General features: G+C 40.3%; 1 long non-coding RNA gene across 1 annotated transcript; it reads right to left on the bottom strand.

Annotated features, from left to right (window-relative positions):
• Positions 1 to 1,663: 1,663 nt before the first annotated feature.
• Positions 1,664 to 27,042, bottom strand: LOC138851571 (uncharacterized). Its single transcript, XR_011391283.1, has 2 exons — positions 26,902 to 27,042; positions 1,664 to 1,849 (listed from the first exon to the last, which is right to left on the bottom strand). It is a non-coding gene; the product is annotated as an uncharacterized lncRNA (long non-coding RNA).
• Positions 27,043 to 27,967: the final 925 nt, after the last annotated feature.

Here is a 27,967-nt window from a genome sequence, read left to right as displayed (position 1 = left end):
GCCATCGTAATGTGAGGGTCCACTGTAAAAATAGAAAGCAATAGTAATATAAGAAGGGCCTAGAGACATGACTAATGAACAGAGGATATGTTATTTTAGTGCCAAGAATGTCTACATTGTTTATTCTGGACCCTACTTTGAAATTGGCATCTTTTTTAATTTGCATTAAATTGGCCAAATTGCCAATTTCTGACCACTTTATTGGGTAGTTCAAATCAGTAAATAGGTCCTTTCTTGTACTAAACTGATAGAAAAAATGGAGTTCTAAAGAAATAGCTATGAGTTTGGTCAACTGGAACAACAGAACTGGCCAAAAACAGGGCTCAAAGTCAGTGAAATCGCCAATGCGTATATGTCACCGAGACCGGTAACTTCACGGGAGCATAATTCCGCGAGTTTTCGATCAAATTTCATACTTTTGGTGTCATTACCATCGGAAAAAGATTCTCTACCATTTCACAAGAAAAAATAATTTTTTTTTCCAAAACTTTTGTAACATAGAATGACAGTTTCAGAAAGAGGCTTGCGACATTCAAAGAGTTAAACTGCATTCACTTGTAAGACGAAGAATGAGGGGAGACATGATCGCAGTGTACAAGTGGAAGATGGGGATATAAATAAGGTCTTGAGTATATCTCTCCAAGAGAGAACTCACAATAATGGATTCAAATTAGATAAGTTTAGATTTCGAAAGGATATAGGCGAGTATTGGTTTGGAAATAGGGTAGTTGATGAGTGGAACAGTCTTCCTAGTAGGATTATTGAAGCTAAAATGTTGGGTAGTTTCAAATTTAGGTTGGATAAATACATGAGTGAGAGGGGTTGGATTTGAGTGGGACATGCATATGAGAGTGGACAGAGTTATCAGAGCTTCTTTCTTGGGTCGCATTGAAAATTGGGTTGGGCAAATGTTTTGTTAGTGGAATGGATTGTGAAGGACCTGTCTAGTATGGGCCAACAGGCCTGCTGCAGTGTTCCTCCATTCTTATGTTCTTATGTTATGTTCTTATATCATGGAACGGATTAAATTCGTAGGCCGAGGTTTCACTGTATATACTGTACATAGTATTTATAGGCCCAGGCAATGTTTTGGATATGGAGGGTATATAATAATAATAATAATAACAATAGTAAGCTTCCTTGAAGCATGGTGTAAGACGAGTCACTCCACTGCTGACAGTGCAGCAATGGTGACATTTGATGAACATGCACTGACTTGGCCTTATTTGTTTTTGCTGTTACACATAAACTTGTCTGTCTGTCTGTCAAGCTCACTGTCTATCTATCTGTCTGTCTAGCTCTCTGTGTATCTGTCTCTGCTTATCTGTCTCTCTGTCTGCTTGTCTCTCTTTCTGTCTCTCTGCTTCTCTATGTCTGTCTCAGAGAGAGCCACTTGTGAACCAACGGGTATTACTCACAACTGCCTGCGTCGTTACATCTGATTCCTGAGCAAGCGTAAATACATATTACTTATCAGTCATGCTGACTATGCAATATATCTACAAGCACAGTACAGCACATTGTCTGGATTTTTTTTTTTTTGGGTAATGCTAGATAATTTACACTATGTATAATTGTATGTATGTGTACCTGTGAGACACAGACAAATATTAGAGAAATGTCATATTATTGAAAAACTAGTAAAACTGGAAGTGCTTCTTACTTGCAACTGATGGTATGGAGGAGGACACAAGTGTTTCACTTGTTTTGCAGTAAGTGCGGCTACATGCAACACTTGATTGTTGATGGTAGAGACTGATGGTGGGAGTGACACTCACGCTTATATTACTACCTGCCAGCCTCAACACTCTCAACACTCCACCACTCTTACATACTTGATGGTACATCTCTGCAAATATATGCAAGTGTAGATAATATATGAAGACATTCTCTTGATAAATGGGTCAGAAAACTGACAAATTAATAAATTAGACACATGTGCAACACTTGAGTATCTTCATTACACAAATGTTTCACCACACAGTGGCTTCATCAGTCCAATATACAAAAGAATCATGAAGAACAGAAGTTTGAAGCAGAGGGACTGATTATCTTAAAATCCTTCTGATCTTAACCATTCTTCTTTGTGTTGGACTGATGAAGCCACTGTGTGATGAAACATTTCTACAATAAATTATAATCCTCCACACTAATTCCACAATGGAATTAGTGTGGAGGATTATGGAGCACCATGGCTTGCTTCTGTACTGTTTTAAAATCTGAGGTTATAGTGTTAGAGGAGGAGGTTCTACTTCTCCAGGAGGAAAATATGAGGCTGAAAATTCGCATCCTACTAACTAATGTGTCAACACTCAAATTTATTTTACTATCGAGTAATTAATTCATAACACACTTTTGTTTACTGCCCATATTAAATACGTACTTCTATTTTTTTTTATTTTTTTTTTAGTTAAGCTTTTTCAAATTTCCTTGTTCAAGTATAGTACTATCCCCATTATATTTTTTATTATGTTGTTAAAAGTGTATGTTACTTAGCAACATCAAGTGCTATAGCAGGTGCTAAATATACAGTGGACCCCCGCATAGCGACCTTAATCCGTGCAAGAGGGCTGGTTGTTATGCGAAATGTTCGGTATGCGAATGAATTTTCCCCATAAGAAATAATGGAAATCAAATTAATCCGTGCAAGACACCCAAAAGTATGAAAAAAAAAATTTTACCACATGAAATATACATTTTCCTACACACAAAGAGAAGGATACATGCACAATAGTAGAGTAGTACATGCACAATATATATTGTGCATGTACTACTCTACTAAATGAAGAATAAATGACACTTACCTTTATTGAAGATGCAGCAATGACTGATGAGACACTGTGTCCTGGGAGTGCCTTTTCCTCCTGAGTACTGTAGGTCCTGTTTGGCATTTTCTTCCAGAACAGGCCTTATCACACTGTGTATGCCACTACGATTCTTAAATCTCTCAAACCAACCTTTGCTGGCTTTAAATTCACCAATATGAGCACTAGTTCCAGGCATTTTTCCCTGTTCACCTGGGTGTTAGTCGACTGGTGTGGGTTGCATCCTGGGAGACAAGATTAAGGACCCCAATGGAAATAAGTTAGACAGTCTTCGATGACACTGACTTTTTTGGGTTATCCTGGGTGGCAAATCCTCTGGGGTTAATTGTTTCTTGGTATTCTCAATAAGCCACACCAACAACGGTGCTACAGCAGCAGCAGCAGCAGCAGCAGCAACAGACGATGCTACAGCAGCAGCAGACGATGCTACAGCAGCAGTAGACGATGCTACAGCAGCAGCAGACGATGCTACAGCAGCAGCAGACGATGCTACAGCAGCAGCAGACGATGCTACAGCAGCAACAGACGATGCTACTACAGCAGCAGACATGCTACAGCAGCAGCAGACGATGCTACAGCAGCAGCAGACGATGCTACAGCAGCAGCAGACTACAGCAGCAGCAGACGATGCTACAGCAGCAGCAGACGATGCTACAGCAGCAGCAGACGATGCTACAGCAGCAGCAGACGATGCTACAGCAGCAGCAGACGATGCTACAGCAGCAGCAGACGGTACTACAGCAGCAGCAGCAGCTGACGGTGGTACAGCAGCAGCAGACTGTACTACAGCAGCAGCAGCAGCTGACGGTGGTACAGCAGCAGCAGCAGCTGTACCACCAATAGTAGCGATGGTTGATTGGGGTTTATTATACAACCTGGCCAGCTCGGAGACACGCACTCCACTTTCATACTTATCAATGATCTTTTTCTTCATCTCTATAGTAATTCTCACCCTTATTGCTGTAGGGTTGGCACTAGAAGCTTTCTTGGGGCCCATGGTCACTTATTTTCCAGAAAAAATCACCAAAAACACTGTAATAATACGAAATGTTCCGATTGTATGCTTGGATGTTACCGCGGAGGCTGGCTGGTAAACAATGCCACCGGCGGAACATGTGAGCGTGGCTCAGGCCGCACATTGGACGCGTCTCGGACGAAGGGCGGTGAGCGGGTTTTTGGGCGGTATGCGAGGCAAAATTTTTGCGAAAAAAGCGAGCGGTATGCGGATTGTACGGTATGCGATGCGTGCGGTATGCGGGGGTCCACTGTATCTCATTCTAGCTCAATACATAGTCAATACCAAATTCATTATATTAGACCATAATGTAATTACTAGTGAGAGTCTTGTGCTATTTTTAATTTGTATTTTTATATTATTAGTTTATACCTAGTTGTACTTTAGCTCATTCCAGCACAGCACATAGACAACACTAACTCCATTATGTGTATTAGTGACTATACTCTACATGACCAGAATGCTATAGCTATACACTTGTCCAAACTTCCCACCACTACAGATATCAGTACTAAAACTCAACCCACAACTCAGGATATAAATAACCATAATTTAAACCTAAAAGATGATTGATCACGTTGACCCTGATCTAAACCTCCATAATCTGACACAAAATCAAAACCTATTGGAAAGTAACTGCCTTTACTACACAGCATCACAAGCCAGCACTATCCTAAACAATGCTAAAAGTCTATCAGTACTTAACTACAACATTAGGTCCTTAACCCTTTGAGGGTCGACAGGCCCTCTCCGAAACTCGTTCTCAGGGTCGGCCAAATTTAAAAAAAAAAAAAAATTATTTTCTCTTATGAAAAGATAGAGAATCTTTTCCCGATCATAAAGACACCAAAAGTTTGAAATTTGATAGAAAACTTACGGAATTATGCTCTCGCAAAGTTAGCGGTCTCGGCGATGTTTACGCATCGGCGATTTTGCCCACTTTGAGCCCCATTTTCGGCCAATTTCACTGTACTAGTCGACAAAAAACATGAATATTTCGCTAGAACTCCATTTTTTCTATCGAATGGATGCAAGAAACCACTCATTTATGAAATTCAACTATCCAGTACAGTGGTCAGAATTTAGCAATTTTGCCAATTTCACACAAATTTCAAAAGATGCCAATTTCGGAATAGGGTCCAGAATAAACAAGAAAGACATTCCTGGCACTAAAATGACATTTCCACTAGTCATTAGTCATGTCTCTTAAGCAAACACTATGATGACCTCCTGGCATTCCTTGAATCACTAAAGACACCCTTCTCCTGCATTATTCTTACTGAGACCTGGCTTAAGCAGGACACAATAGATATCTACCCTCTACCAGGATACACAGCAATCCACAACTGCAGACCATACCAAGTTGGGGGTGGTATTGCAATCTATTACTCTAACCAATTATCTTGTATTAGCACCACTTGCTTTAGTGATGAATATGGGGAATACATTTTTGCTAATTTTACTGTAAAAAACCTTAAGACGCCTATAACAATCGGTGCCATTTACCGGATACCCCACACAAACATCCCAAATTTCAGTGAGAAATTAAAGGCACTAATAACAAACAGACAAATGAATAAGCACCACCTTCTCTTAGCTGGAGACTTCAACATCAACCTTGGCCTACTAGATGATCAGCCTGTAACTGATTTCATCAACAATATGAACAACACACTTCTCATACCAACAATAACTAAACCAACCAGGCTCACTGAGACAAGTGCAACCATAATAGACCACATATGGACCAATATACTAGCCCCCCTTAAATCAGGGATAATCACAGATAGCACTACAGACCACTACCCTACCTTCCTCTTGACAAACATTAGTAAACCACCACTTGAATACAACAAAGTTTCATTTAGACTCCATGACGAGGCCTCAATAAGGAAGTTCACAGCTGACCTAGAGACTGTTGACTGGCCTACAGAATTCTCCAAGGCCAATGGTATTGATGACTGGACAGACATTTTTCTTAACAAATTACTTAGACTATACAACAAACATTGTCCTATAAAAACGAAACAGATCACAAACAAACGGCTTGGTTGCCCATGGCTAACCAGCACCATTCTGAAATCCATTGATAAGAAACACCAATATGAAAAGCAATATAGACAGGGCTTAATACACAAAGATATTCTTAAACACTATTCATCAGTTCTCACCAAAGTAATAAAGAAAGCCAAACAACTATACTACTCCAGTAGATTCACTGACACAAGAGGAGATATAAAAAAGACCTGGAAAACACTCTCTCAGATTCTAGGGACCCACAAACTGAAAAAAAACAAGAATATTGTCCTAACTAAACCTAATGAAACACCACTGCATCCCACTGACACAGCTAACAAGATAAACGACTTCTTCTCAACCATAGGATCTAATCTCGCCAATAAAATCCCACGTACCAATGCCCATGCCGGGGACTACCTAGATGGGAATTTCCCAAATTCCTTCTATCTTGTACCAACTGAGCCCACGGAAGTCACCGAGATTATAAAGTCACTTAAAAATAACTCAGGGAATCTGTCTCATGTCCCACCATTATTGTACAAGCGAGCGGCCCATGTCCTTTCGCATGCTATTTCATTACTTTTTAACAAGTCACTAGAAACTAGCACCTTCCCGAAACTACTCAAGACAGCAAGGGTTACACCAATACATAAAGGTGGTGACCCTACAGATGTAAACAACTATAGGCCAATATCAAACTTACCATTGCTATCCAAAATCTTTGAGAAACTCGTGCACAGGAGACTATATTCATTTATAACGGCACAAAACATACTCAACCCCTGCCAATTTGGATTCAGGAAAAATAAAAGCACTAATGATGCAATCATAAAAATGCTAGATCTGCTTTACACAGCATTGGAAAATAAGGAATATCCACTAGGAATTTTTATTGACCTAAGAAAAGCTTTTGACACAGTAGACCACGGCATCCTACTCCACAAACTTGACCATTATGGTATAAGAGGCCATGCGCTTGCATATTTCAAATCTTACCTTACTAATAGGTATCAGTATGTCACCATTAACCCTTTGAGGGTTTTCGGTCGTACTAGTACGTCTTACGCGTAGGGGTTTTTGACGTACTAGTACTCATAAATTCTAGCGGCCTCAAATCTAGTGGGAGAAAGCTGGTAGGCCTTCATATGAAAGAATGGGTCTATGTGGTCAGTGTGCACAGTCTAAAAAAAATCCTGCAGCACACAGTGCATAATGAGAAAAAAAAAACTTTGACCATTTTTTTTTAATAAATCAGCGACTTTGCAGTGTATTTTCGTATGGTATTTATTGTTGTATTCTAGTTTTCTTGGTCTCATTTTATAGAATGGAAGACATATTACAGAAATTGAGATGATTTTGACTGGTTTTACAATGAAAGGTGCCTTGAAATTGAGCTCAAAGTAGCAGAAATGTTCGATTTTTACCAAACTTCAAAAGTAAACAAATCGTGCCAAGCGTGCAATACACGTCAACTGGTGAGTCTAATATTCTTTCACAAGTGCACCAATAATATTTATACCATTTTTTACACTAATGCAGTAGTCTGCATAACAGTAAATCTTATATTTTTTGTGAGAATAAAAATTCAAAGTGGAAAGCAAAAGAATATAAGAGGGGCCTTGAGACGTGACTAATGACTAGAGGAAATGTCATTTTAGTGCCAGGAATGTCTTTCTTGTTTATTCTGGACCCTATTCGGAAATTGGCATCTTTTGAAATTTGTGTGAAATTGGCAAAATTGCTAAATTCTGACCACTGTACTGGATAGTTGAATTTCATAAATGGGTGGTTTCTTGCACCCATTCGATAGAAAAAATGGAGTTCTAGCGAAATATTCATGTTTTTTGTCGACTAGTACAGTGAAATTGGCCGAAAATGGGGCTCAAAGTGGGCAAAATCGCCGATGCGTAAACATCGCCGAGACCGCTAACTTTGCGAGAGCATAATTCCGTAAGTTTTCTATCAAATTTCAAACTTTTGGTGTCTTTATGATCGGGAAAAGATTCTCTATCTTTTCATAAGAGAAAATAATTTTTTTTTTTTTTAAATTTGGCCGACCCTGAGAACGAGTTTCGGAGAGGGCCTGTCGACCCTCAAAGGGTTAAAGACACAGCATCAACAACACGGCCACTTGATACTGGAGTTCCGCAGGGAAGTGTCCTTGGTCCCCTGCTCTTCCTCATATACATCAATGATCTTCCAAACGTATCCCAACACCTGAAACCCATTCTCTTTGCTGACGACACGACTTATGTCATCTCTCACCCTAATCTTGCCACCCTCAACACCATTGTTAACGAGGAGCTGATCAAAATATCGACTTGGATGACAGCCAATAAACTTACACTTAACACTGACAAAACCTACTATATTATGTTTGGTAGCAGAGTAGGTGTTGCACAGCTTAACATTAACATCGACAACACTCTAATTGCCAGACATAATGAGGGCAAATTCCTAGGCCTATACCTCGACAACAACCTAAATTTCAGCACCCATATCGAACATATAACCAAAAAAGTGTCCAAAACGGTGGGGATCCTCTCCAAGATGTGATACTAAAGTGCCGCAAACTGCCCTTCTCACACTATACCATTCACTTATTTATCCATACCTCACCTATGCTATTTGTGATTGGGGATCAACTGCAGCAACACACCTAAAGCCAATAATAACCCAACATAAAGCCGCAGTAAGAATAATCACTAAATCCCATCCCTGGCAACACACCCCCCCTCTTCATAGACCTAAACTTACTCCCTGTTCAGTACATCCACACTTACTACTGTGCAATCTACATCTACAGGACCTTAAATTCCAATATTAACCTTGACCTAAAATGCTTTCTTGATAGTTGTGACAGAACCCACAGGCATAACACCAGACACAAACATCTCTATGACATTCCCCGTGTCCGACTAAACCTTTACAAAAATTCAATGTATGTCAAAGGCCCTAAAATCTGGAACACCCTACCTGAAAACTCTAGAACTGCAGACACATTCATCACCTTCAAAACTACCATTAGAAAACATCTTATCTCCCTGATACACCCCGTCAACTAACTACACGAATACCACCTGGTGGTTCACACTTACACTCACTCACCCATTTGACCATAAACAGAAATATCAATCTCAATCTTAAATTAATGAATCCTAACTAGTCATAAGTTTGCCTGTGATACTCCAATACTGAAACTATGTATTGTGCCAAAACAAAAGCATTCACATTGCTAAACTCACAAACTAGTATTTAGTCACTTAGCCATAATACCAACTTACCTCATAATTTGTAATATTTTAAAATTAAGAATTAATCTAAGTCTGCCCGAAATGCCTAGCCATGCTAGGTGTTCTAGTGGTACACTCTGTAATTATTATTTTACTACATGTAAACCACACAATAACCAAATTCTGTAAACTCAGCATTGTAATCCTTATAGAGAATAAACTTAAAATCTTTTACATTATGTTTGAGAGTAGAGCAAGTGAGGTTCAACTAGACATTATGCTTAACAACACCCTTATTGCTAAACATAATGAGGGATAATTCCTGGGTCTGCATCTTGATATCAACCTGAAATTCAACACCTATATTCAATACATAACAAAAAAGTTTCTAAAACAGTTGGCATCCTCTCAAAGATATGTTACTATGTACCACAAAAAGCACTACTTACGCTATACTATGCACTGATCTACACATACCTCACCTATGCTATTTGTGCCTGGGGTTCCATAATGAAAAACCACCTAATATCAATAACACAACAAAAAGCTGCAGTGCAAATGATCTCACAATCCACTGCTAGACAACACCCCCCCCCCAACTCTTCAAAGACCTAAACCTACTCACAATACAAACCATTCACTCGTACTACTGTGAAACCTACATTTACAGAACAATCAATTCTAATATAAATCCCGACCTGAAACATTTTCTTGACAATTGCAATATGACACACAGACACAACACTAGGCACAAAAAACTCTATGACATTCCCCGCGTCAGGCTAAATCTTTTCAAAAACTCATTGTACATAAAAGGACCCAAAATCTGGTAATCTCTGCCAGAAACCTCCAGAACCACTGGCTCAGCTAGCATTTTGAAAACTACAATTGAAAAACATCTTATCTTCTTAACCTATCCCAACCCATCATACATACATATGTAAAAGCTATACATGCATTTGCTCAATATCATGAACATAGGTAAAACTTTCTCATCAATATATCAATATCTGTATTCATCTCAAATACAGTGGACCCCCGTTTAACGATATTTTTTCACTCCAGAAGTATGTTCAGGTGCCAGTACTGACCGAATTTGTTCCCATAAGGAATATTGTGAAGTAGATTAGTCCATTTCAGACCCCCAAACATACATGTACAACCGCACTTACATAAATACACTTACATAATTGGTCGCATTCGGAGGTGATCGTTATGCGGGGGTCCACTGTATTAATCATTCCAGTGTGCCCGCCTAAGGTTAACCCTTTCAGGGTCCAAGGCCAAAATCTGAAGTGGTGCCCCAGTGTCCAAGAATTTAAAAAAAAAAAAAAAATTTATTTTTTCTTATGAAATGGTAGAGAATCTTTTTGTGAATGTAATAAAACAAAAAGTACGAAATTTGATGGAAAATTGACGAAATTATGCTCTCGTGAATTTTGATGTGTCAGCGATATTTACGAATCGGCGATTTTGCCGACTTTGACTCCCATTTTAGGCCAATTACATTATTCCAGTCGACCAAATTCTCAGCTATTTCACTAGTATTACTTCTATTCTATCGATTGGGCACAAGAAATCGCCAAGTCAACTGTTTCAACTACAAAATAAAGTGACCGGAAATTGGTAATTTGGCCAATTTAACACAAAGTTCAAAATATTCCAATTTCAAAATAGGGTCCAGAATAAACAATGTAGGTATTCCTGGCACTAAACTAACATTTCCTCTGTTCATTAGTTATGTTTTGAGGCTTTACAAATAAATTCCATTTTGATTTTTTATTCACATAATGAATTTTTATTCACACCAAAAAAATAGAAGATTTACTGTTATGCAATATTGTAATAATTGTATAAATATCATCACCACATTTGTGAATGTATATTAGACCCACCAGCTGGCGTGTATTAGACGTGTGAGGTCGTTTGTTTACTCTTGAACATCGGCAAAAATTTAACATTTCCGCCACTTTGAGCTCAATTTCAAGCCATTTCCAGTGCTAACACCAATCAAAATTATCTCTATTTCTGTAATATGTCTTCCATTCTATCAAATGAGACCAAGAAATCACAAATACAACTATAAAAACATACGAAAAAACACTGCAAAGTCGCTGTTTTAATCGAAAATCATGGTCTCAGTTTTTTTCTCTCATTATACACAGTGTGCTGCAGGATTTGTTTTATGTGGCGCACACATACCACATAGATGTATTCTCTCATATCTAGGCCCAAATTTACCACTCACAGTTTATCAGAGTGAGCTGAGCTCATGACGTAGATCTACGGTTTGGACCCTGAACGTAAAGCCGTAGATCTACGGGACGGACCCTGAAAGGGTTAATAATCAAAATTTTACGTCTTCTCTACAAGACTTATTAACTGACAAATCCAGTCATTCCCTAGGCTTTCTTAACTTGTTTATCTCACTCCAAAATTTTTTCTTATTCTCAGCAAAATTTCTTGACAGTGCCTCTCCCACTCTATTATTTGCTCTCCTTTTGTGCTCTTTCACTGCTCTCCTCACCTTTCTTTTACTCTGCCCTTTTTACATCACTTCTGGTTTGTAAAAACCTCTAATAGGCTAACATTTTCTCTTTTATCGTACCTTTTACCTCATCATTCCACCAATCACTCCTCTTTCCTCCACCCACCCTCCTATAGCCAGAAACTTCTGCCCCACATTCTAACACTGCATATTTAAAACTATCCTACTGTTTTTCAACCCCCCCCACTACCCATACTTGCACTAGCCCACCTTTCTGCCAAAAGTTGCTTATATCTCACCCTAACTTCCTCCTCCCTTAGTTTATAAACTTTCACCTCTCTCTCTCTTACTTACTGTTGCCATTTTCCATTTGTCCCATCTACATCTTACTCTAACTGTAGCTACAACCAGATAATGATCCGATATATTCGTTGCCCCTCTATAAACGTGTGCATCCTGAAGCCTACCCATCACCCTTTTATCCACCAATACATAATCTAACAAACTACTTTCATTACGTGCTATATCATATCTTGCATACTTATTTATCCTTTCATAAAATATGTATTCCTTATCACCAAACCTCTTTCTACACATAGTTCAATTAAAGGGTCCCCATTTTCATTTACCCCAGGCACCCCAAATTTACCTACTACTCCCTCTACAACATTTTTACCCACTTTAGCATTGAGAACCCCAACCACAAGTACTCTCTCACTTGGTTCAAAAATCCCCATGCACTCACTCAACATTTCCCAAAATCTCTCTCTCTCCTCTACACCTCTCTCTTCTCCAGGTGCATAAACACTCACTATAACCCACAAATGAAGACAATGGAACTGGTCAGCAAACCAAGAGAGACAGTAGAGAGCAGCGAATGACTAGCTCCCTTAAGTTTTACTATACTACTAGTAGGAGTGTAAGAAATATGACAGATGATCTAAGATTAATTACAAGTGCAGGAAGCATAGATATTACTGCTGTAAGAGAGACCTGGTTTAAACTGAAAAATAGAGAAATACCTTCTGAATGCAACATACAATTATTTCACACTGATAGGGTTAATAGGAAGAGTGGTGGAGTGGCGATGTATGTCAGAGATAATTTAAATTCCTGCAATAGATGTGATATAAAATTAGAAGCATTGGACACTGAATCTGTTTCGCTACAGTTTCTCGAGGGTCATGAAAAATTAATCTTTTGTGTAATTGGCATTATTATTATAATAAAAAAGAAGCGCTAAGCCACAAGGGCTATACAGCGCTGCTGTGTAATTGACAGGGGCCCCAAACCTTGATAGGGAGTACAGTAAACTTCCATGGGACAAAATTCATAAGGCATCTAGATATGAAAATGTTGTGCTAATGGGAGATTTCAACTTTAGACAAAGTGACTGGAGCAATTCGACAGAAAATCTTGAGTTTAGTGACTTTCTTGATATGATGTAACTAGCAGAAACAACCTGCTTGATTTGGTCTTTGCCAACAAGGAATCACTAATTCATAATCTTGAGGTTAACAATGAGCTTGGTGAAAGCAATCACAAATCACCCAGTTTCACTATAACACAGAATTGCCCTAATAACTGCAATGAAGTCTCTGTCCCTGGCTTTCACTTGGGCGATTTCACAGGACTGAGAAATTACCCGGGTGGGCTGAACTGGAATGACCTGACTATAGGTCAGGTAGTTACTGATGGTTGCCAATATGACATTTTTCAGAGCATAGTTCTAGATGCTCAGGCAATGTATGTTCCAAATATGGAAATCAGATCAAATAAATATGATCCTAAATGGGTAAAATACAGTGGACCCTCAACCAGCGATATTAATCCGTTCCTGAGAGCTCATCGTTAATCAAAATAATCGTTAGTCAAGTTAATTTTCCCCATAAGAAATAATGGAAATCAAATTAATCCGTGCAAGACACCCCAAAGTATTGAAAAAAAAAAATTTTTACCACATGAAATATTAATTTTAATACACACAAACTGAAGAAGACATGCACAGTTACATGACACTTACCTTTATTGAAGATCTGGTGATGATTGATGGGATGGGAGGAGGGGAGACCGTTGATCTTGTTAGTGTTTAGAAGGGGAATCCCCTTCCATTAGCACTTGAGGTAGCAAGTCTTTTTCTGGGGTTACTTCCCTTGTTCTTTTAATGCCACTAGGACCAGCTTCAGAGTCACTGGACTTCTGTCGCACAACATATCTGTCCATAGAGGCCTGTACCTCTCGTTCCTTTATCCTAAAGTGTTTCACAACATTGTCAGTGTAATAGTCACCAGCACGGCTTGCAATAGCTGTGTGAGGGTGATTTTCATCAAAAAAGGTTTGCACTTTAAGCCACATTGCACACATTTCCTTAATCTTTGAAGTAGGCAACTTCTTCAATTTCTCTCTCCCCTCCTCCGAAGCAGTTTCCTCAGGTGTGGCCTCTTACTGTTGAAGATGATCTAGCAGCTCATCAGTGGTTTGTTCTTCATTGTCCTCCTCCACCAACTCTTCCACATCCTCCCCACTAACCTCACCAATATGAGCACTAGTTCCAGGCATTTTTTCCTGTTCACCTGGGTGTTAGTCAACTGTTGTGGGTCGCATCCTGGGGGACAAGATTAAGGACCCCCAATGGAAATAAGTTAGACAGTCCTCGATGATGCACTGACTTTCTTGGGTTATCCTGGGTGGCTAACCCTCCGGGGTTAATCGTTTCTCGGTAATTGTTTCACGTTAAGCCACACCAACAACACTCTCTCCACATCTTCGAGTAATACAGCTGATGGTGGTGCAGCAACAACAACAGCTGACTGTGGTGCAGCAGCAGCTGCACCTTTGGCAAGAACAGCTTCCTTGATTGCCGTTTTCTTACCCACAATAGTAGCGATGGTTGATTGGGGTTTATTATACAACCTGACCAGCTCAGAGACACGCACTCCACTTTCATACTTAGCAATGATCTCTTTCTTCATCTCCATAGTAATTCTCACCCTTTTTGCTGTAGGGTTGGCACTAGAAGCTTTCTTGGGGCCCATGGTGACTTATTTTGCAGGTGCAATCACTACAAAGGCTGTGATAATAATACAGTGGACCCCCGCCTAACGTTGGCATCATATAACGTTAAATCCGCCTAGCGATACATTTTATCGCTAAAATTTTGCGTCGCCTAGCACTAAAACACTCGCTCAACACGATTCGTCCGAGACGCGTCCAGGTGCAGCCTGAGCCAGCCTCACTTGTTCCGCCGGTGGCATTGTTTACAAGCCAACCTCCGCGGTAACATCCAAGCATACAATCGGAACATTTCGTATTATTACAGCGTTTTTAGTGATTTCACCTGCAAAATAAGTGACCATGGGCCCCAAGAAAGCTTCTAGTGCCAACCCTACAGGAATAAGGGTGAGAATTACTATGGATATGAAGAAAGAGATCATTGCTAAGTATGAAAGTGGAGTGCGTGTCTCCGAGCTGGCCAGGTTGTATAGTAAACCCCAATCAACCATCGCTACTATTGTGTCCAAGAAAACGGCAATCAAGGAAGCTGTTCTTGCCAAAGGTGCAACTTTGTTTTCGAAACAGAGATCGCAAGTGATAGAAGATGTTGAGAGACTGTTATTGGTGTGGATAAACGAAAAACAGATAGCAGGAGATAGCATCTCTCAAGCGATCATAAGTGAAAAGGCTAGGAAGTTGCATGAGGATTTAATTAGAAAAATGCCTGCAACTAGTGATGATGTGAGTGAATTTAAGGCCAGCAAAGGTTGGTTTGAGAGATTTAAGAAGCGTAGTGGCATACATAGTGTGATAAGGCATGGTGAGGCTGCCAGTTCGGACCACAAAGCAGCTGAAAAATATGTGCAGGAATTCAAGGAGTACATAGACAGTGAAGGACTGAAACCTGAACAAGTGTTTAATTGTGACGAAACAGGCCTGTTTTGGAAGAAAATGCCAAGCAGGACCTACATTACTCAGGAGGAAAAGGCACTCCCAGGACATAAGCCTATGAAAGACAGGCTTACTCTGTTAATGTGTGCCAATGCTAGTGGTGATTGCAAAGTGAAGCCTTTATTGGTGTATCACTCTGAAACTCCCAGAGCGTTCAGGCAAAAGAATATCCTCAAGGCTAATTTGTGTGTGCTGTGGAGGGCAAACAGTAAGGCATGGGTCACTAGGGACTTTTTCTATGACTGGTTACACCATGCATTTGCCCCCACTGTGAAAAATTACCTAATTGAAAAGAAATTAGACCTTAAGTGCCTCCTGGTGTTAGACAATGCCCCTGGTCATCCTACAGACTTGGCAGAGCGACTTTGTGGGGACATGAGCTTCATTAAGGTCAAGTTTTTGCCTCCTAATACCACTCCTCTCCTGCAGCCCATGGACCAGCAGGTCATTGCAAACTTCAAAAAACTGTACACAAAAGCTCTGTTTGAAAGGTGCTTTGTAGTGACCTCAGAAACTCAATTGACTCTAAGAGAGTTTTGGAGAGATCACTTTAATATCCTCAATTGTGTAAACCTTATAGGTAAGGCTTGGGAGGGAGTGACTAAGAGGACCTTGAACTCTGCTTGGAAGAAACTGTGGCCAGAATGTGTAGACCAAAGGGATTTTGAAGGATTTGAGGCTAACCCTGAGAAGCGTATGCCAGTTGAGGAATCAATTGTGGCATTGGGGAAGTCCTTGGGGTTGGAGGTTAGTGGGGAGGATGTGGAAGAGTTGGTGGAGGAGGACAATGAAGAACTAACCACTGATGAGCTGCTAGATAATCTTCAACAGCAAGAGGCCACACCTGAGCAAACTGCTTCGGAGGAGGGGAGAGAGAAATTGAAGAAGTTGCCTACTTCAAAGATTAAGGAAATCTGGGCAAAGTGACTTGAAGTGCAAACCTTTATGGATGAAAATCACCCTCAGACAGCTATTGCAAGCCGTGCTGGTGACTATTACACTGACAATGTTGTGAAACACTTTAGGAAAGTCATAAAGGAACGAGAGGTACAGACCTCTATGGACAGATATGTTGTGCGACAGAAGTCCAGTGACTCTGAAGCTGGTCCTAGTGGCATTAAAAGAAGAAGGGAAGTAACCCCGGAAAAGGACTTGACACCTCAAGTCCTAATGGAAGGGGATTCCCCTTCTAAACACTAAGACCATCAACACTCTCCCCTCCTCCCATCCCATCAATCATCACCAGATCTTCAATAAAGGTAAGTGTCATGTAACTGTGCATGTCTTCTTCAGTTTGTATGTATTAAAATTAATATTTCATGTGTTAAAAAAAAAATTCATACTTTTGGGTGTCTTGCACGGAATGATTTGATTTCCATTATTTCTTATGGGGAAAATTAATTCACCTAACGATAATTTTGCCTAACATTGAGCTCTCAGGAACGGATTAATAGTGTTATGCGAGGGTCCACTGTATGGTCTGAGATGATTTATTGTTGTTGAAGCCCATGCGCTAATTCCATAGGTGAGACAGGGGTAAACGAGTGAGCAATATAGGGCCAGGAGGGCTGACTGTGGAACATAGTACCGTATCTTCGATAGTATGCCTACGGTCTTGGAGATTTTCTTGGAAATTTGCTGTACATGTGTTTGAAATTTGAGTCTATTATCAAGGTGGATTCCTAAGAATTTTCCATCTGTGAGCTTTGTGATGGGTGATCCGTTTATCATTATGTTAAGAGGAACATCTGTAGTTCTGTTCCCAAACTGAATGTAGTAGGTTTTGTCAATATTGAGAGTAAGTTTCTTAATCATCCTCCAGGTAGATATTTTTGTAATTCAGTATTAACAGTATTGGCTAGTATGACTGGGCTTGGGTGAGAGAAGACATATGTAATGTCATCTGCAAATAGTGTTGGTTTTAGTTGCGATGCATTTGGTAGATCATTTATGTAAATGAGAAAGAAAAGAGGGCCAAGGACACTTCCCTGTGGGACACCAACTGTAATTGGCTGTGTGGAAGAGTTTTTTTGTTAATACTTTTGGGTGTCTGTAACGGATTAATTGGATTTACTTTATTTCTTATGGGGAAAATGGTTTTGGTTTTCGTGATTTTGGTTTTTGGCAGACTCTCTGGAACAGATTAATCGTGAAAACCAAGGGTCCACTGTATTCAACAACTTAGACCAATTCTCAATGCTGATGACACAACTTTTGTCATATCCCATACTAATCTTGCCTCACTCAACGGTATTATTAACCCTGAAAGGGTTAATAATAGCGTTAATAATAGCAGGCCCTCTCCTAAACTTGTTCTCAGGGTCGGAATTTTTTCGAAAAAAACAATTATTTTTCTTATGAAATGATAAAGAATCTTTTCTTGATCATAATGACACCAAAAGCATGAAATCTGATGGAACCTATGGAATTATGCTCTCACAAAGTGAGCAGTCTCGACGATGTTTATGCATCGGCGATTTCGCCCACTTTGAGCCCTATTTTCGGCCAATTTCAATGTACCAGTCGACAAAAATCATAACTATTTTGCTAGAACTCCATTTTTTCTATCGAATGAGTACAAGAAACCACTCATTTACCAATTTCAACTATCCAATAACGTGGTCAGAAATTGGCAATTTTGCCAATTTCACACAAATTTCAAAAGATGCCAATTTCCAAATAAGGTCCAGAATAAACAAGACAGACATTAGTGGCACTAAAATAACATTTCATCTGTTCATTAGTCATGTCCCCATGCCTCTGTTACATTTCTTTTGTTTTCCACTTTGAATTTTTATTCTCACAAAAAATAGAAGATTTACGGTTATGCAGACTGCTGCATTAGTGTAGAAATTGTGTAGAAATGGTATAAATAATATCAGCGCACTTGTAAAAGAATATTTGACTCACCAGTTGATGTGTATTGGACGCATGGCATGTTTTGTTTCCTTTGGAACTTTGGCAAAAATCGAACATTTCTGCTACTTTGAACTCAATTTCAAGGTACTTTTCATTGTGAAATCAATCAAAATCATCTCAATTTCCGTAATATGTCTTCCATTCTATAAAATGAGACCAGGAAAACTAGAATACAACCATAAATAGCATACGAAAATACACTGCAAAATCGCTGTTTTAAACCAAAAACACGGTCGGAGTTTTTTTTTCCTCATTATGCACTGTGTGCTGCAGGATTTTTTTTATACTGCACACACTGACCACATAGACCCATTCTTTCACATGTAGGCCTACCAGCTTCCTCTCGCTAGATTTGAAGGCTAGAATTTATGCGTACTAGTACGGCACCAACCCTGGTGTGCAAGCTGTACTAGTACGGCACCAACCCTGAAAGGGTTAATGAAGAGCTCTTAAAAATATCGACACTTAATACTGACAAAACCATCTCTATTATGTTTGGAAGCAGAGCAGGTGATGTCCAAATGAACATTATGAGCGACAACACTTATTGCTAAATATAATGAGGGAAAGTTTCTGGGTCTGCACCTTGATAGCAACTTGAAATTCAATACCCATATAACAACACATAACAAAAAAAAAGGGATCCAAAACAGTTGGCATCCTCTCAAAGATACATTACTATGTACCACAATCAGCCCTACTCACACTATTAACTGATCTAACCCTACCTCACCTATGCTATTTGTGCCTGGGGATCAACAGCAGCAAACCACCTAAAGCCAATAATAACTCAACAAAGAGCTGCAGTATGAATTATCATGCAATCCAATGCTAGACAACCCCCTCCCCCCAACTCTTCAAAAACCTAAACCTACTTACTATACAAAACATTCACACCCACTACTATGCAACCTACATTTACAGAACAATAAATTCAAATATTAATCCTGAACAAAATCACTTTCTTGATAGCTGTAATAAGACCTACAGACATAATATTATACAAAAATATCTGACATTCCCCATGTCTGGTTAACCCAATCAAAATTTCTATGTGCAAATTTCAAGTAAGAACATAAGAATGGAGGAACACTGCAGAAGGCCTACTGGCCCATAGAAGGCAAGTCCTTATCAAAACCGCCGCCCGTACCCACGACACCAATCACACCCAGCCCCTCCCTCTCATATATTTGCCAACCACTTTTTAAAGCTACCCAGGGTCCTAGCCTCGATCACCCTACTCGGAAGATTGTTCCACGTATCCACAATTCTGAGAACCAGCATTTACCTATGTCCTTTCTAAATCTAAATTGATCTAAAATCCGTTATTTCTCGTTCTTAATTCGATATCCTCAGTATTTTATTAATATCACCTCTGTTTATGCCCATCATTCACTTATACATTTTGATATCTCCTCTCATTCTACGTCTCTCCAGAGAAAAGATCCAAGGATCCATCTTCATATGAGAGATTCCTTATACAGTGAATAATTTTAGTCATCCTTCTCTGTACATTCTCCAATGAATTTATACCCATCTTGTAGCAAGGAGACCAAAACTGAGTGACATAATCCAAGTGTGGCCTCACTAGTGATATATAGGGGTGGAAAATAACTTTTGGACTCCTGTTACTTATGCTTCTTGAATAAATCCTAGTAATCTGTTAGCCTTATTGCGCACACTAAGGCACTGCTGTCTTGGCTTTAGATTTCTGCTTACCATGACTCCCAAGTCCTTTTTCACATTCTGTATGATCAAGCTCTACTTCACCTAGATTTATAAATTCGAGGGTTATTCTCATTCCCAAGGACTAGGCACTGTTAACTCCTAATTTTACCTTGTAAACTCCTAATTTTATACGTACACTCACCCAAATGACTGTAAGCATAAAATTCTTAAAATTATTGCCTTCTTAATCTTAAGTTAGTCCTAAGTTTGCCTGTAATGCTCTGCTTATATAGGGGCTTTCAACATTGTAAAAACATTGTAGCATACCAAAATAAAACCATTCCCATTATTAAATTACACTAATTGTAATACTGTTATTTGTTTTTTGCTACCTCACTATTATAAATCTTATTAATTATAAACTTTTGATTACCTAACTCTTGTAATAATGTGAAAAAATGAACATTAAATTTGTACCACTCCATAACCTTTGTCAATATAGAGTAGTCAGTAAGAATTAGGATGAGTCAACCCAAAATGCCTAGGTATGCTAGTCACATTCTGTTCTTCATATTTTGTAATACATAAACCACACATTCTGAATTTTGCAAAGAAATAAAAAATTTTATTTTTAATTTTTGAATTTGAATGGGAGTAAGAAAAGTAAAAGGATATTATGAGGTTAAAGAAAGGTTTCTTTCAGTTATAGAGAAGTAAGATCAGGGACAAGACAGGCTCACTCAAAGTTACTAGGGCCAGCTCACTGACAGTGATAAAGAAATGTGTAGATTTTAACACTTACTTCCTCTCAGTTTTTATGCAAGAAGATACTAATGAAATTCCAGAAATAATAAATTATGAAGAACAGGATGATAATGAACTATGCATGATTAAGGTTACTAGTGACATGGTTCTCAGACAAAATGATAAATTAAACCCTAAAAAATCTCCGGGCCCTGATAAACTGTTCACAGAAGTTTTAAAGGAATGTAAGGAGGTGCTTAACAAACCTTTGGCTAGTCTTTTCAACATCACTACAAACTGGCATAGTGCCAGATAAGTGGAAAATGGTAAATGTGATATCTATCTACAAAGCAGGAGACAGGTCCTTAGCCTCAACCCAAAGACCAATAAACCTAACCTCCATAGCATACAGTGGACCCCCGCATAACGATATTAATCCGTTCCTGAGAGCTCATTGTTATGCGAAATTATCGTTATGCGAATGAAGTTTCCCCATAAGAAATAATGGAAATCAAATTAATCCGTGCAAGACACCCCAAAGTATGAAAAAAAAAAATTTTTACCACATGAAATATTAATTTTAATACACACAAACTGAAAAAGGCATGCACAGTTACATGACACTTACCTTTATTGAAGATCTGGTGATGATTGATGGGATGGGAGGAGGAGAGAGTCTTAGTGTTTAGAAGGGGAATCCCCTTCCATTAAGACTTGAGGTGTCAAGTCCTTTTCTGGGGTTACTTCCCTTCTTCTTTTAATGCCACTAGGACCAGCTTCAGAGTCACTGGACTTCTGTCGCACAACATATCTGTCCATAGTGGCCTGTACCTCTCGTTCCTTTATGACTTCCCTAAAGTGTTTCACAACATTGTCAGTGTAATAGTCACCAGCACGGCTTGCAATAGCTGTGTGAGGGTGATTTTCATCCATAAAGGTTTGCACTTTAAGCCACATTGCACAGATTTCCTTAATCTTTGTAGTAGGCAACTTCTTCAATTTCTCTCTCCCCTCCTCCGAACCAGTTTCCTCAGGTCTGGCCTCTTGCTGTTGAAGTTGATCTAGCAGCTCATCAGTGGTTAGTTCTTCATTGTCCTCCTCCACCAACTCTTCCACATCATCCCCACTAACCTCCAACCCCAAGGACTTTCCCAATGCCACAATGGATTCCTCAACTGGCATAGGATTCTCAGGGTTAGCCTCAAACCCTTCAAAATCCCTTTGGTCTACACATTCTGGCCACAGTTTCTTCCAAGCAGAGTTCAAGGTCCTCTTAGTCACTCCCTCCCAAGCCTTACCTATAAGGTTTACACAATTGAGGATATTAAAGTGATCTCTCCAAAACTCTCTTAGAGTCAATTGAGTTTCTGAGGTCACTACAAAGCACCTTTCAAACAGAGCTTTTGTGTACAGTTTTTTGAAGTTTGCAATAACCTGCTGGTCCATGGGCTGCAGGAGAGGAGTGGTATTAGGAGGCAAAAACTTCACCTTAATGAAGCTCATGTCCCCATAAAGTCGCTCTGCCACGTCTGTAGGATGACCAGGGGCATTGTCTAACACCAGGAGGCACTTAAGGTCTAATTTCTTTTCAGTTAGGTAATCTTTCACATTGGGGGCAAATGCATGGTGTAACCAGTCATAGAAAAAGTCCCTAGTGACCCATGCCTTACTGTTTGCCCTCCACAGCACACACAAATTAGCCTTGAGGATATTCTTTTGCCTGAACGCTCTGGGAGTTTCAGAGTGATACACTAATAAAGGCTTCACTTTGCAATCACCACTAGCATTGGAACACATCAACAGAGTAAGCCTGTCTTTCATAGGCTTATGTCCTGGGAGTGCCTTTTCCTCCTGAGTAATGTAGGTCCTGCTTGGCATTTTCTTCCAAAACAGGCCTGTTTCATCACAATTAAACACTTGTTCAGGTTTCAGTCCTTCACTGTCTATGTACTCCTTGAATTCCTGCACATATTTTTCAGCTGCTTTGTGGTCCGAACTGGCAGCCTCACCATGCCTTATCACACTATGTATGCCACTACGCTTCTTAAATCTCTCAAACCAACCTTTGCTGGCCTTAAATTCACTCACATCATCACTAGTTGCAGGCATTTTTTTAATTAAATCCTCATGCAACTTCCTAGCCTTTTCACTTATGATCACTTGAGAGATGCTATCTCCTGCTATCTGTTTTTCATTTATCCACACCAATAAGAGTCTCTCAACATCTTCCATCACTTGCGATCTCTGTTTCGAAAACACAGTTGAACCTTTGGCAAGAACAGCTTCCTTGATTGCCGTTTTGTTGCCCACAATAGTAGCGATGGTTGATTGGGGTTTACTATACAACCTGGCCAGCTCGGAGACACGCACTCCACTTTCATACTTATCAATGATCTCTTTCTTCATCTCTATAGTAATTCTCACCCTTATTCCTGTAGGGTTGGCACTAGAAGCTTTCTTGGGGCCCATGGTCACTTATTTTGCAGATAAAATCACCAAAAACACTGTAATAATACGAAATGTTCCGATTGTATGCTTGGATGTTACCGCGGAGGCTGGCTGGTAAACAATGCCACCGGCGGAACATGTGAGGCTGGCTCAGGCCGCACATTAGACGCGTCTCGGACGAACAGCGTTGAGCGGGTTTTTTAGCGGTATGCGAGGCAAAATCTTAGCGATAAAATGTATCGGTATGCGGATTTAACGTTATGCCAACGGTATGCGGGGGTCCACTGTACTAAACTTCACGAGGTGGTCATAAATTCTAGCGGCTTCAAATCAAGCAGGAGAAAGCTGGTAGGCCCACATGTGAGAGAATGGGTCTGTGTGGTCAGTGTGCACCATATAAAAAAAATCCTGCAGCACGCAGTGTATAATGAGAAAAAAAAAAAAAAAATCCTGACCGTTTTTTTTTTTAATTAAAATGCAAACTTTGTGGTCTATTTTCGTATAGTATTTATGGTTGTATTCTCGTTTTCTTGGTCTCATTTGATAGAATGGAAAACATATTATAGAAATAGAGGTGATTTTGATTGATTTTACTATAAAAAGAACCTGGAAATGGAGCTCAAAGTAGGGGAAATGTTTGATTTTTGCCGATGTTCAAAAGTAAACAAATGATGTCATTGTCCAATAAATGTCCAACTAGCCATTCTAATATGCAGTCATGAATGGGTTGATGTTATTTATACAATTATTACAGTATTGCAGTAGTCTGCATAACAGTAAATCTTCTATTTTTTGTTTGAATAAAAATTCAAAATAGAAAGCAAGAGTAATATCAGAGGGGCCTGGAGACATGACTGATGAACAAAGAAAATGTTATTTTAGAGCCAGGAATGTCTGCATTGTTCATTCTGGACCTTATTTTGAAATTGTCATATTTTTTAATTTTCGTGAAATTGGCCAAATTGCAAATTTCTGACCACATTATTGGGTAGTTGAAATCGGTAAATGGGCAGTTTCTTGTACTCAATCGATAGAAAAAATGGAGTTCTAAAGAAATAGCTATGAGTTTGGTCGACTGGAACAATGGAATTAGCCGAAAATAGGGCTCAAAGTGGGCGAAATCGCCGATTTGTAAATATCGCCGAGGTCGCTAACTTCGCGAGAGCATAATTCCGTCAGTTTTCCATCAAATTTCGTTTTTTTGGTGTCATTACAATCGGGAAAAGATTCTCTATCATTTCATAGTTGATTCCATGTACGTATCAGATATCTTTCCTACAAGGATAGACTGAGGGAACTGAATCTGCACTCTCTAGAAAGGTGGAATATGACTGAGGTGTATAAATGGAAAACAGGAAAAAATATAGGGGCTATAAATAATGTGCTAAAAATATCAAACCAAGACAGGACTCACAGCAATGGTTTCAAGCTGGAAAAATTTAAATTATGAAAGGATATAGGAAAGCACTGGTTTGGTAATAGAGTTGTAGATGAGCAGAACAAACTCCAAAGTAGCATCACTGAAGCTAAAACATTGTGTAGTTTTATAAATATGCTAGACAAATACATGAGAGGGTGTGAGTTGGACCTGACTGGCTTGGGCATGTATGTAACTAGGCCATGCCTAGCATGGGCCAGTAGGCATGCTGCTGTGTTCCTTCTTTCTTATGTTCTTAAGTCTTAGCTTTTAACTCACTTGTTATTAAGTAATGGAAACAAATCACAATGTACTATTTTATTGAGTTATACTAGCTTAAATTCTGCTTATTTTACTAAACAAAACCTCTACAAAGGCTTCAAATTCTGTACCAGGCCTAAAGGCCATTATGGCCTGGTAGGCGAAGCTTTCACTTCACACACTGACTATCAGTGGTCCAATCCCTGGCAAGGGTGGAAACATTGTGTGTGTTTCCTTACACCTATTGTCCTTGTTCACCTAGCTAGCAAGTAGGTACCTAAGGTGTTAGTGGACTGGTGTGGGTGGCATCCTGGGGGACAATATTGAAGGAACCACAATGGAAATAAGACAGACAGTCCTGGATGACGCAATGACCTTGCGTTATCCTGGGTGGCTAACACTCCCTCCCTGTGGTTATCTTGGGTGGCTAACACTCCCTCCCTGTGGTTATCTTGGGTGGCTAACACTCCCTCCCTGTGGTTATCTTGGGTGGCTAACACTCCCTCCCTGTGGTTATCTTGGGTGGCTAACATTCCCTCCCTGTGGTTATCTTGGGTGGCTAACACTCCCTCCCTGTGGTTATCTTGGGTGGCTAACACTCCCTCCCTGTGGTTATCTTGGGTGGCTAACACTCACTCCCTGTGGTTATCTTGGGTGGCTAACATTCCCTCCCTGTGGTTATCCAGGGTGGCTAACATTCCCTCCCCAGAGCTATCCAGGGTGGCTAACCTTCCCTCCCCAGGGTTATCCAGGGTGGCTAACATTCTCTCCCCAGGGTTATCCAGGGTGGCTAACATTCCCTTCCCGGGGTTATCATGGAAGGCTAACACTCCCTCCCCGGGGTTATCCTGGATGGCTAACATTCCCTCCCCAGGGTTATCCTGGATGGCTAACACTCCCTCCCCAGGGTTATCCTGGACGGCTAACACTCCATCCCTGGGTTATCCTGGGTGGCTTACACTCCCTCCCCATGGTTATCCTGGGTGGATAACACACCCTCCCCAGGGTTATCCTGGGCATATAACACACCCTCCCCAGGGTTATCCTGGGTGGATAACACATCCTCCCCATGGTTATCCTGGGTGGATAACACATCCTCCCCATGGTTATCCTGGGTGGATAACATCCTCCCCAGGGTTATCCTGGGTGGATAACACATCCTCCCCAGGGTTATCCTAGGTGGATAACACACCCTCCCCAGGGTTATCCTGGGTAGATAACACATCCTCCCCATGGTTATCCTGGGTGGATAACACATCCTCCCCAGAGTTATCCTGGGTGGATAACACATCCTCCCCAGGGTTATCCTGGGTGGATAACACATCCTCCCCAGGGTTATCCTAGGTGGATAACACATCCTCCCCATGCTTATCCTGGGTGGATAACACATCCTTCCCAGGGTTATCCTGGGTGGATAACACATCCTCCCCATGGTTATCCTGGGTGGATAACACATCCTCCCCAGAGTTATCCTGGGTGGATAACACATCCTCCCCAGGGTTATCCTGGGTGGATAACACATCCTCCCCAGGGTTATCCTAGGTGGATAACACATCCTCCCCATGCTTATCCTGGGTGGATAACACATCCTTCCCAGGGTTATCCTGGGTGGATAACACATCCTCCCCATGGTTATCCTGGGTGGATAACACATCCTCCCCATGGTTATCCTGGGTGGATAACACATCCTCCCCATGGTTATCCTGGGTGGATAACACATCCTCCCCCATGGTTATCCTGGGTGGATAACACATCCTCCCCAGGGTTATCCTGGGTGGATAACACATCCTCCCCAGGGTTATCCTGGGTGGATAACACATCCTCCCCAGTGTTATCCTGGGTGGATAACACATCCTCCCCAGTGTTATCCTGGGTGGATAACACATCCTCCCCAGTGTTATCCTGGGTGGCTAACATACCCTGTGGTTAAAACTCCCAACAATGTTATGGTGTTACTGACGGTCATGACACGTCAGCAATATGAGCGACTAACAATACTTTATAATGCTACTTATAATATTCTTAATACAATTATAAAGTAAGACATCATATTTTTAACTGTTTATGGCTTCAACATTACTTCTGCCAGCTGTGAGTCTTCCATTGTAACAGATATAGCGTCTGATCATTTCCCTAGGCTAACCTCTCTAGATATTGGTAATACTATCCTTCCTGGTGGGATATTCAAACGGAAACGTTTTAATGTTCCCACAGATCAGCATGATGACTTTGTTGCACATGTGACTGACTGGTATAATTCCTATGAGTGTTCCTCTGTAGAGACCTTTAACAATGATCTTGTGAGCAGTATTCAGAACTACTTAGAGCCGCCACTGCAACCTCTTGGTACTCTAAACCCAACAAACTTCCGTAATAATCATACCTCCTTCAAAAACCATACTTATTACAATGATTCTAAACTTCGTACACTGAAACGTACTGCTCGCAGACTAGGCCTAGCCTATAGAAAACATCGTACCCCTGGAATGCTGAGGCTCTTCCAAACTGCCCTTGCTGCTGCCAGAGAGCGTATGACAGAGCTGCGGCAAACCGACTGGGAAAAATTTGTCAACGGTCTTAATGCTCACACCCCACTTAGCCGGGCATGGAGGGACATAAATAGAATTAAGGGTAAACGAACTGGGCAGATCGCGCACCCTCATCCCTTGCATAGGGCGAATGAGTTAGTCAGTGCTTGGGCTGCTACATCTAGCTATGACAATCTTCCCAGTACCACACAGGCAAAATTAAATGATAAATATGATGCAAGGGAGAGACTTGTTTGCTTTATGCTCAGTAAGGCAGATGATTGCAACATTCCTTTCACTAATTATGAACTTGATGCAGCGCTAACTAAGGGCAACTCCACGTCGCCTGGTGAGGATGGTATTACTTACAACATACTCAGATTGCTGTGTCGAGTACCAGGTAATCCATTACTTGAATTATATAACATGAGCTATGTAACTGGGGAGCTCCCTCAAT

Source organism: Cherax quadricarinatus, unplaced genomic scaffold, assembly GCF_038502225.1.
Source record: "Cherax quadricarinatus isolate ZL_2023a unplaced genomic scaffold, ASM3850222v1 Contig1035, whole genome shotgun sequence".
Classification (NCBI taxonomy): domain Eukaryota; kingdom Metazoa; phylum Arthropoda; class Malacostraca; order Decapoda; family Parastacidae; genus Cherax; species Cherax quadricarinatus.
The sequence above is the reverse complement of the archived record's forward strand: the minus strand, read 5'-3'. Positions and strand labels throughout refer to the sequence as shown.